Genomic DNA, 12,225 nt, shown 5'->3' with positions numbered 1-12,225 from the left:
GTAAAACACTGGGAGACTTAGAATGCTCCGGGGCTTGCCTTTCAGAAAAGAGGTGGGGCGCTGATCAAGGCACTTTAGAAGTACTTCTAGATTCTACTCTTGTTCTTTGGGAGCTATGGCTTGAGGAATCTCCTGCTGGTCCCCTTCCTCTTCTTCGTTGAATTCCAGCAACGTTATCTCCTCGGTCGATCCTATATGCATGATCATGGAATAAGATATTGCAAATGCATGTATGACGACACATATAATACGATAAGAAGTGATGAATGCATCCTTGTAAGTATTTTCAATAGCATGGTGTTCAAGTAGTAACAAGTGCATCCTATTCTACTGAGTAGGTGCATATCTCTTCTCTATTACTTAAGCAAATACTACTGCAATTCATTTACCGAACTACAAAATAGCAGCTACTTGATTTAACCTTAACTGGAGTTATATACATCGAAATCATATGGTTGTGGACATTCTGGAATTCTTATAAAATTTTCTACAACTTTCTTTTAATACTCTCAAGGTGATTCAATAGTTATATAGGTCAAACAAATCAGTCAATCAAATCTGTTTGGAAAGTAAACATCTCGGACAACAAACTTTTAATAGCTAAAACTCTTAAACCCTAAAGCATATGACTATGAAACTTTAACACAAGGTGGATTAGTAAGTTATCTACAACTTTGTTATTAACAAGTTTTACAGATAGGACCATTATCAACATGAAATCATCCACACAATCAAAACTATACATACAACCCTTTATTTGAATTATAAAGTGATAATTAGTTAGTTGCTTACAATCAATTGCTTCTAAGCCTTACAATTGACATCAACAGTTACTATACAACATAAGAACCATAGAAAACATCATGGTCAATCACAATCTATTTATTTAATTGCCTTTACTAAATTAATTAGATAATTAGGGGAAATAACAAACATACAACAATTGTGCACAATAAATTCTCATAAAATTGCAGTAGCTTCCTAGTGCTCACAATAGACTACTCTGAAAATTTCATACCATTTGGACTTGTATAACATCCTATGCAAAAATAACATTCAAGCAAGGGTTATTTTAGCAAAAATAGTTAACCCCATAGAAAAGTGTCAAACAATAGATTCTATATTTTTCCTAGCTTCCCATTAGTGCCTTACTACTGTACAAAAATTTGCATAGCAATATGTTACATATTTTTACCCCTACAATTTTCCTCAAAAAATGTCATTTATTAATAGATAAATAGAAAGATTATATTTCAATCAAGTTTACTGCAAGCTTACTATTTTTTCTAGCTAGAGCATGTCAACACAAAACCAACAAAATCGGAATCACAATTTTACCATTTTTCTAGCTCAACATATCTAATTGACAAGTTTACTAATATTCAAAAAGCACTTATTTAAATACATTTTAATCACAAATAAAAATATCTGAAACTGTACATTTCATATTTTTACAAAATACTACACTTCATGAGGAACACAACAAAATTTGGTTCACAAGAATTGGACCTCTAGTACTCCACTTATCATTTTTCAAAGTTGCATGCAAATCTAAAAATAAATGAACTATCCATCAGCTCTGAGCCACAGACAGCTGGGACCCTCGCATCAGACTGGCCCGCCTGTCAGCCACGGCAAAATAGGGGAGTGGCGCGGGATGGCCAGAGTTCACTGACGGCGAGCTTCCCTAGCAAAACAAACTGCACCAACATGATCTATACATTGAGACGCATCGATTGACCTAGGTAGTGGAGGCGCAGATGCACAGGAGCCACCTCATCGTCGGCCATGGCGGCACGGCGGTGCTACGCTACAATATGCTAGCCATTATAGGCCATGGCGAAGCCAGGCGAGTAGCACACAAGCACCATGGTGACCATATGGATCTAACTAGGCAACCTAGGTGACATGAGGTGCTCCGACGAGCTCTGCCCGTGAGCGCGGTGGCACGGCGATGAGAGCGCGGCAACGCAGGTCATCGTGTTCTGCACCGATGAAGCAACGACTCACAGTAATGTCATTCCACAAGTAAGAACACATCCTAGACAAGCGCTAACATGAGAAATCAAACTCAAAGCACATGCCAGCCAAGCGGCAGCGAGCTCACCGTGGAGGTGGCCATGGGAGCCGTGAGTCCGGCGAGGACAAAAATGGTGAAAACGCCCTCACCAAAGGTCGTTCGGCTCTGCAATCACGTCGAGGAGGTGGAGGAAAATATGGCACAGCTGTGGGTTAGTCAGAGATGGCAACGGTGTGATGACATGGGCGTTAGGTGATGGTGGAGCTGCACGGTGCTCGGTGGCACTCGGCTGGTTCCACAGTGAGAGGAAGAGCAAGCACTAGAGAGTGAGGGATTGGGCGAGAGTGAGTGCAACTGAGGCATGAGGCTTGTAGATAATAGGCACCAGCGCACGCCATCGAGGGCCCAACATCGGCCAGCAGTGGCCACATGGTGGCCAGCTCCTATCTGCGGTTGGCCACAACCCGGCGTGCCCCGGCATTCTTCATCGCCCGATCAGGTGCCTGATGGGGTGATTTAGCGAAGCTCGATCTCCTAATCTGTAGCACCTTAGCACAAACTATCTGAACAAAACTTGTAGCCCTCCTACCAAAAAATTAAAAGTTGTTCCTCTCATCAAATACTACAACTTTGCTTTAGTGAACACATCCATGCAAAGCCTCTATGACATAGTTCAAACTAGGTCAAAATACTACATTTAAATGATGACTAACACTTGAACTATGACTTAGTGACAAAATTAGCCCTAGCCATGAATACCAAAGTTGTTCATAATGACATTCTAAACATGTTTAATGTATTCCTAAGGTCACTCAAACATTTCATACATTGGTTACCTACATTACTTCCTAGGTCAACATGTATAGCATCACTTAGGAGCTTAATTAGACAAAGTGATCTACATGAACAATGTTCCATTAGTCATCCCAAGTGTAGCTAAGGTGTTTTAGTGACTAACATCAACCACTTACACTCATTCACACATGATCATAAGCATACATACAAGGAAACATAAAATAACAAGCATGTTTCATATGTTTCAATTATATGTTTCACATGTAAAAGCTTATTTATGAATGCTTGATGAGTATGCTCATGCAATGCAAGTCAAATTATGCAAGCCTAACACCTAGGGTGTTACAACCCCTCCCCCTTATAAAAATCTTGTGCTGAGATTTGCAAGCCTACCGTTCTTTGACAAAGGTGGGATAAACCTCACGTAAGTAATCCTCTCGTTCCCACATGGCATCTTGTTCACTGTGATTATTCCACGCCACCTTATAGAACTTAATAACCTTACTCCGTGGTACTCTTTCCATCTCTTCTAACACTCGAATTAGTTTCTCCTCGTAGGTCAAATCCGATTGAAGCTTAATGTTGGTGGGTGCAATGGCTTCCTCAGGTATGCGAAGACATCTCTTCAACTGGGAAACATGGAAGACATCGAATATGGCACTCATCTCTGGTGGAAGTTGTAACTTGTAAGCGACCTTCCCTTTCCGTTCAGTAATCTTGTATGGCCCTACATATCTAGGCGTAAGCTTTCTTTTCACTCTAAAACTCTGCACTCCTTTCATGGGTGACACTTTTAAGTATACATAGTCTCCCTCTTCAAAAGTCAATGGTCTTCTTTTATCAGCATAACTCTTTTGTCTTAATTGAGTTGCTTTCATATGCTATTGGATAATGCACACTTGCTCTTCAGCTTTAGTGACAAAGTCAATGTCAAAGTATCTTCTTTCACCGGGCTCAATCCAATTCAACGGAGTTCTACATTTTCTGCCATACAAGGCTTCAAAAGGAGCCATCTTGATGCTCGCTTGATAACTGTTGTTGTAGGAGAACTCAGCTAAAGGTAGCCATTTCTCCCATGAACCCTTGGAAGATATAACACAAGCTCTCAGCAAATCTTCTAGGATTTGGTTCACTCGCTCAGTCTGTCTGGAAGTTTGTGGATGGTATGCCAAACTTCTGATCAGTTTAGTCCTCAAAGCCTGGCATAAGTTTCCCAGAAATGAGCTATACACTATGGTCCTCAATCTGAGATGATAGTTCTGGGTATCCCATGTAGTCTCATGATATGAGAAATGTACATTTCGGCATATTTCCCTGTGCGATCCATTGTGTTAGCCGGTATAAAATGTGCTGACTTGGTGAGGTGATCTACAATAACCTATATTGAATCATGACCTTACTGTATCATTGGAAGGCCTGTGATAAAGTCCATGCTAATTTCCTCCCATTTCCAAACTGGAATAGGCAAAGGCTGAAGTAACCCGATAGATTTCAAATGAACAACCTTTACTCTACTGCAATTATCACACCTAGCGACATAGGCTGCGATCTCTTTCTTCATCTTAGTGCACCAAAAATAGGTCTTCAAATCTTGATACATTTTGCTAGTACCCAGATGGATAGACAACTTGGATGAATGAGCTTCATCTAAAATTTGATTTCTAAGCTTACGGTCTTTCGGTACCACAAGTCAGTCCTCAAACCATAGTACACCTCTTTTATCTAATCTAAAATGCTTGGTTTCTTGCTCTTGCATCTTTCTCTTGATGTGAAATATACCTACATTTGTCTTCTGCGGTTCTATGATTTTGCTCTCAAGTGAACAACTGATAGTGATATTATGCAGTACAACAGGATGTGACAAATTAAATCCATCTTCCTAAATGCTTCCATAGTGCTGCAATGAGATTTCCGACTAAGCGCATCTGCTACAACATTGGCTTTTCCCTGGATGGTAGTGCACTTCCAAATTATAGTCCTTAATCAACTCTAGCCATCTTCGTTGTCTCATGTTCAGCTCAGGTTGGGTAAAGATATATTTGAGACTTTTGTGGTCAGTATATATATGACATACATTATCCAACAAATAAGGCCTCCATATCTTTAGTGCATGAACAATTGCTGCAAGTTCTAAGTCATGAGTAGGGTAATTGACTTCATGTTTTCTCAACTACCAAGAATCATAGGCAATAACTCTTCCTTCTTGCATGAGCACACACCCCAAACCTATACCTGATGCATCACAAAACACATTGAAAGGCTTTTCAATGTTGGGTTATGCTAAAACAGGAGCTGTAGTTAACAGAGTCCTTAGGGTGAGAAAAGCTGCTTCACACTCTGGTGTCCAATTGAACTTTTCATCTTTCTGAAGTAGTCTAGTCATGGGTTTAGCTATCTTGGAGAAATCTGGAATGAAACGACGATAATAACCTACTAACCCTAGAAAACTCCAAACTTCATGAACCGAAGTCGGGGCCTTCCAATCCATGACCTCTTGTACTTTAGATGGGTCTACAAAAATTCCATCCCTCGATAAGATATGACCCAAGAAAGGTACTTTACTCAACCAAAATTCACCTTTGCTAAACTTGGCATACAACTTATGTTCCCTCAATCTAGACAGAACAATTCTTAGATGCTTTGCATGATCTGCCTCATTCTTCAAATAAATCAAGATATCATCGATAAACACAACCACGAACTTGTCGAGCTTGGGCATGAATACCGAATTCATCAAGTACATGAAGTAGGTAGGAGCATTTGTTAGTCTGAAATACATGACCAAATACTCATACAAGCCATACCTAGTGGAGAAAGTTGTTTTACTTATATCCTCTAGCCTGATCTTTATCGAATGATAGCTTGACCTTAAGTCAATCTTGGAGAATACCTTTGCTTTTGCCAACTGATCGAATAAAATATCGATACGAGGCAAAGGATACTTGTTTTTGATGGCCACAGCATTAAGTGGCCTATAATCCACACACATTCTCAAGGACTTGTCCTTCTTTTTCACAAACAAAGCTTGACATCCCCATGGAGACGAACTAGGTTGAATGAGAACTTTGTCCAATAGTTCTTGTAATTGAATTTTAAGTTTAGCTAGCTCATTTGGTGGCATCCTATAGGGTCTTCTTGAGATGGGTGTCATACCTGGCACTAACTCAATCTTGAATTCCACTTCCCTATCAGGTGGTAAACCTAGTAACTCATCTGGGAATACATCATGAAACTCACAAACCACTAGGATATCACACAGGGTAGTGTCTTGGATAGCACAAGACAAGTTCTAGAGTTAAAAGTTGTGGGAAAGTGGTACTAGGAAAGAATCACCTCCCTTTGGTTCTCTCAACATAATGGTATGAGTGCTAGTGTCAATGAGAACACCATGATCTTTCATCCAATTCATGCCTAAGATTACACTTATGGATAATTCAGGCAATACTATCAGATCCATTGTATACTCCCTCTCTTGTATAGAGGTGAGCACATTTCTAACCATCTTATTTGTAGAAATAGTAGCCCTAGCTAAACTTATACTATAACCACCCTTGCTTACCTCAATTACTTTCTGATCATGTCTAGATGCAAATGATTGGTTCATAAATGAATGAGAAGCTCCTGAATCAAATAAAACAATGGTGGGATGCTTGTTAACAAGAAACATACTAGCAGTGACAACTTCTCCTATGGGCACCTCTTCAATAGTAGTGTAGTGCACATACCCAGGACGTGCCTTTGGATTTGCCTACATCTGATTGTTCTAGTTCTAATTATTGTTCTTCTTAGGGTGGGAGCATTCTTTGGACCAATGGCCCAACTGATTACAATTGAAGTAGGGTTGATTGCTCTTGGGTCCTATGGAGCTTCCTTGCCCTCCATTCCCCTTGGGTAAGGCAATGGTGAATGCCTTATGGAACACCTTCTTAGGTCGGCTGTTCTGAGCTTTTGGTGGAGGAGGTCAAAACTTGGGTGCTGGTGGTCGAAACTATGGCCTAGCTACCACTAGAGCTTTGGACTATGAAGATCCTAAGGCACCTACCTTAGCTACCCTCTTACAGGCCTTTACAGCCGCATGCAGATTGTTGTGGTTCTCCTAGGTCAATGCATCACTAATGAACTCATTGTAAGTGGTGCACTTGGAGTTAGCCATAGTCTTCATCAGCTTCATGCCAAGACCTCTCTTGAAACTTTCTATCTTCTTTTCTTCAGTGTCAACAAAACCTAGGGCATACTGGGATAGGTTGTTGAAAGTGTGCATATATTCAGTAAGGGTCTTAGTCCCTTGTGTGAGCCTCATAAATTTAGCCACCTTCATGCGCATTAGCCCTAGGGGAATGTGATGTCCCCTAAAGGCAAATTTAAATTGCTCCCACATGACCTAGGCATTGGCAGGTAAGGAGGATAGGAAATGGGACCACCAAATCCTGGTCGGTCCCTGTAGCTAGTGGGACACATACTCTACCTTCTAGTGCTCAGTGACCCTCAGTAGATGGAACTTTTGCTCAATAGTGTTGAGCCACTCATCCAGCTGGAGCGGTTCCTCTGCCACCTTGAAAATAGGAGGCTTGGTATCCAAAAAATCCTTGAAGGTGCTGTACTGGTTTGGCTCAGGCCCCAGTTGCTATGGGTTGGCACGAGCCATGTTCTGCGCAATGAGATGTAGGGCTTCCTCCATAGTCCTTTGACTCCCCAAGAATTGGGCAAAGAACTCATTAGCAGATGGTGGTGGCAGTGGTGGTAAGTCATCGTCATTGCCCCCTTGGCTGCTTCCTGCTCCAGCACAGGTGCGAGTCATCTGCAAAGTTGCAACAATTAGTGATTATTGGATGATGGCAAGAGATTGCAGATGAATTATATAATCAGGCCAAACTAAAATTACTGGAGAGAATCTTAAATTCATATAATAAAATAGAGGCACAATAATTCATTCTCGCAATATGACATCACCAATTTGATCACTTATCGGGCTCACATCGCGCTAACATTCAAGTCATAATCACCAATAAAATGAACTAGAATTGCATTAACGTTCAACCAAACATGAGATAACATGCAAGTACCAATATTACATGATAGTTCCATCACAAATACCAAACTTAAACTATAGGTCCATTACATAAATAGCAAGGATACATCTAGCGTTTCCACTAGTCACTAAGCGATTCTAATCCTCATTATGATCACTGTCGAGGTCGGAGATAGGATCATCCCCATCCTCTAGCTCCACTTCTTCCTCGTCCCAACTGTCATCTTCCACTAACATATCTGGATCTTCGTCATCAAGGATTGGGTGCAGCTGGTTGTTCAGATAATGCACCTCATGTTGAAGATCCATCACCGCATGCTGGACCTATGCAAGCTAGTGGCGCAAGTCCCTCTTAGCATGGTCCTGCATGGCACTCACGACACGAGTCCTATCTCATTCTGCTTCTGCTACAGTGGCATGGTTGTTGGATAGGTTTCGCTGGCCCGTAGATATGGAAACCTCGGCACGGGCGACCTCTAGCTGCTCCCATAGTCCTGCTAGCATTGCTTGATCATCTACCCTTGCCTCTTGGGCTGCAGCTCTCTATTGATCCACTTGCTCCATTTGGGTGTGGAGATTGCCCAAAGCCACATAGGCTTGATTGGTTTCCCATCGAGCCTCACTTGCTGCCTTCTTGTGCTTCCGCACACGCTTCTTGAGCTTACGTTGTGTGGCTTCAGCTCTCATTAGCTTATCCATGCAAGTAGTGTAGGATTCCTGCTAGAAATCCTTGGTGTCCTGACGAGTATAGAACATTTTCATCACTACAAACATGGCACTCATAGTGGGACTGGAACTATTGGCCCACTCATCCTGATCTCAGATCAATGCATTGTGGTTGCGTTGTTCCCATATTGCCATGGATGGACCTACTCGAGGAAAAACACCAGCACCACTATCGGTAAGTTCATCCCCATGCTACTGACAGATCTAGCTCAGTACCTTGAAGGCTACTACTTGGGCAGCTTCCCATGGAGTTCTTCGTTTAGATTCTGCCTTCCACTCCTACCAGAAGGGTGCTTGTGTGCGAGCTGGTATGGTTAGCCACACTTCATACCATGACTGTCCCTCTAGGTACTGTTCATTCCAGTGATAGAGGGGCAGTTCATAATACCCTGCAAAGTGCAAGACTCTCAAAAGCAAAGCAGGAGTTCTGAACATCATCAAGAAATTCTCACATCCAGTCGGTGCTGCCATCTATACCAACAACATGTACAACTCTCATGAGATAAAGTCATAATGGATAAGAGTTACATAACTGAGTAAGAGATCTATAAGGGGAGGAATAATGCAAGTATTTGAATAATGATTTATCATGATGCATGCGCATTCCGTATGTCCTTACAAACTTAGGAAAAATTATTTCTAATGACATATGAAGTGGCATACATACATTCTCTCATAAATAGCGTAGCTAGTCAAACTACATGTTTAGTTGTTAGTGTACCTGCACAAGAGTTTCATTTCAGCCCAACCCCACAATTATATATGCAGAATGTAAATCTAGGCTCTAGGTTGTAATCTAAATACTTCCATATATGTATACCCATACATATACTTTCGTATCAAGCTACCCGATGACAGTTTATTACCCACAATTAAATACGCACCATACACACATGCAAGCATGCATACACAGCCGTACCAAAGCTAGCTCTCCCCGACTGCACGCTTACATCTTGCGGTCATGCCACTCATCAACTTACCTTCTTACCTTGGCGTAGAGGCATTTGATCCATACATTACCATTCAAGTGAATGGCATCCATACAATAGCACGCCGTATGGACAACAAAAATGAAAACCCCCAAGTTAGTACTTAAATAGCCACCTAAGAGTCCTTAACTGGCATAAAGAAAGTGATCACTGGCACACTTTAGATTTCAACTCTAGGTTTCAAAGACCTAATTATATAGCTATTAGTTGCTAGAAACTAGTTTTGGAAAACAAAAACCTTTGTTTTAAATACACATGTGACAATTAATGTTGAATCTTGCTCTGATGCCAGCTGTTGTAGAACCAACCAATTTATAAGAGCACAAGTACAATGGCAGCCCATAAGCGGACACACTATCATACTTGAGCCCATATAAACATGGTAGTCTGTCGAGTACCACGATGGGTCTCAATAAATGATCCACATACAACCAAGATCGTACATGATTCAACATACATGTCACATATTAATAAAGTTCACAGGTATAGTTTCATCATCAGAGTACGAAATAAAGTTATTACAAACCAAGTTTGATAGATAGTAGTGGAAGCAAATTAAGTTCAAAACTAGCATTTGTCACATAGTTCAAATACAGTGCCAACATATGATCATAGTCCACAAAAGCATATAGAAGGATTAATAAAGAGGCCCGCCAAGGCTCACTCCTCATCCACGGTGGGATAGAAGCAATGCTTGCAATATCCATGATAGATGGTACCATCTGCAACAATGGGAATAAAACCCTGAGTACAAGAAGGTACTCAGTTAGACTTACCCATCATAAACTAGAAATAAATTAACTCCAAGGATTATGCAAGGCTTTATAGGTGGAGGTAGCTAACAATCTTTTGCATAAAAAGCGATTATCTCAATTATACAATTATACTTCAGTCATCAAGTTAATTATAGCTATTCATTTCTAGATTAGAAACTATCCTATGCCAAACATGTGGTATATCATTTTAAGAGCATACAATAGTAACCATAGCAGGTGTAGTCATTCCATCTTTTATCCAAACCATCATATTCCATAATACAATTACTATGATGTTGGTGCTAGCCAAGTGTCTCACTATCCAGGAAAGACGACGATTCAAATTGATTTCAACCAGCTGGGAATTTATTCCTAACACAAACCCAGGCAGACTAGATCATTAGTCACCTTAGGTCACCTATGGTACAACTCAAGTACACATTTCGCGGGTTCGCTAGCACCGCACAATCAGGGACAACCAGCTGCTAGGACGATCAGGACTACCCTGCCCTTGGGCTCATGCCTGGCTCCCTGCACATCCTTACTACCATCCAGAGTGCGCACTCTTATAGAATAGGGCCTGACTTGAGTTGAGCTACTCGGCTTCATGATCGGAATGTGTTGTCTGGCCAGCTAAGTGATAGGCATGCGTTAAATCTTGTTAGAAGGGCCAACAATGGTACGGTCCTTAATCAGCATAGATAGAATCACATGAGTCAACATACGCATAGACTCCACTCGGCCTCCATTTACATTACCCCATGGTTCTTTTCCATGATAGAAAATATAGCCAACCGTGCTTTGGTATCCACCTAGATCTCGCAGGTGACAGGAAATCACCTGACTTCTACTAGTCAAAGCATGGCTAAGCATATATTCGATCCTGGACCTACATAGGGTTAAAGGTGTATATATCTTGACAAGGTAGTTCCATGCATCAAGTGTTTCCAGTCAACTCTTATAACCTAATGCATCAATCATAAAGGACTCAAGTAATATTTTGTAAAACACTGGGAGATTTAGAATGCTCCGGGGCTTGCCTTTCAAAAAAGAGGTAGGGCGGTGATCAGGGCACTTCGAAAGTACTTCTAGATTTTGCTCCTCTTCTTCAGGAGCTACGGCTTGAGGAATCTCCTACCGGTCCCCTTCCTCTTCTTCGTTGAATTCTAGCAACATTATCTCCTCGATCGATCCTATATGCATGATCATGGAATAGGGTATTGCAAATGCATGTATGACGACACATATAATACAATAAGAAGTGATGAATGCATCCTTGTAAGTATTTTCAATAGCATGGTGTTCAAGTAATAACAAGTGCATCCTATTCTACTGAGTCGGTGCATATCTCTTCTCTATTACTTAAGCAAATACTACTGCAAATCAAATCATTTACTGAACTACAAAACAATAGCCACTTGTTTTAACCTTCACTAGAGTTATATACATAGAAATCATATGGTCATGGACATTCTGGAAAGCTTATGAAATTGTCTACAACTTTCTTTTAATACTCTCAAGGTTATTCAATAGTAATATAGGTCAAACAAATCAGTCAATCAAATATGTTTGGAAAGTAAACATCTCGGATAGCAAAATTTTAAGAGCTCAAACTCTTAAACCCTAAACCCTATGACTATGAAAATTTAACACAAGGTGGATTAGTAAGTTATCTACAACTTTGTTATTAACAAGTTTTATAGATAAGACCATTATCAACATGAAATCATCCACACAATCAAAACTATATATGCATCCCTTTATTTGAATTATAAAGTGATAATTAGTTAGTTGCATACAATCAATTGCTTCTAAAACATATAATTGACATCAACAGTTACTATGCATCATAAGAACCATAGAAAACATCATGGTCAATCACAATCTATTTATTTAATTGCCTTTACTAAA

Source organism: Miscanthus floridulus, chromosome 6 (genome assembly GCF_019320115.1).
Source record: "Miscanthus floridulus cultivar M001 chromosome 6, ASM1932011v1, whole genome shotgun sequence".
Taxonomy (NCBI): Eukaryota; Viridiplantae; Streptophyta; class Magnoliopsida; order Poales; family Poaceae; genus Miscanthus; species Miscanthus floridulus.
The sequence above is the reverse complement of the archived record's forward strand: the minus strand, read 5'-3'. Positions refer to the sequence as shown.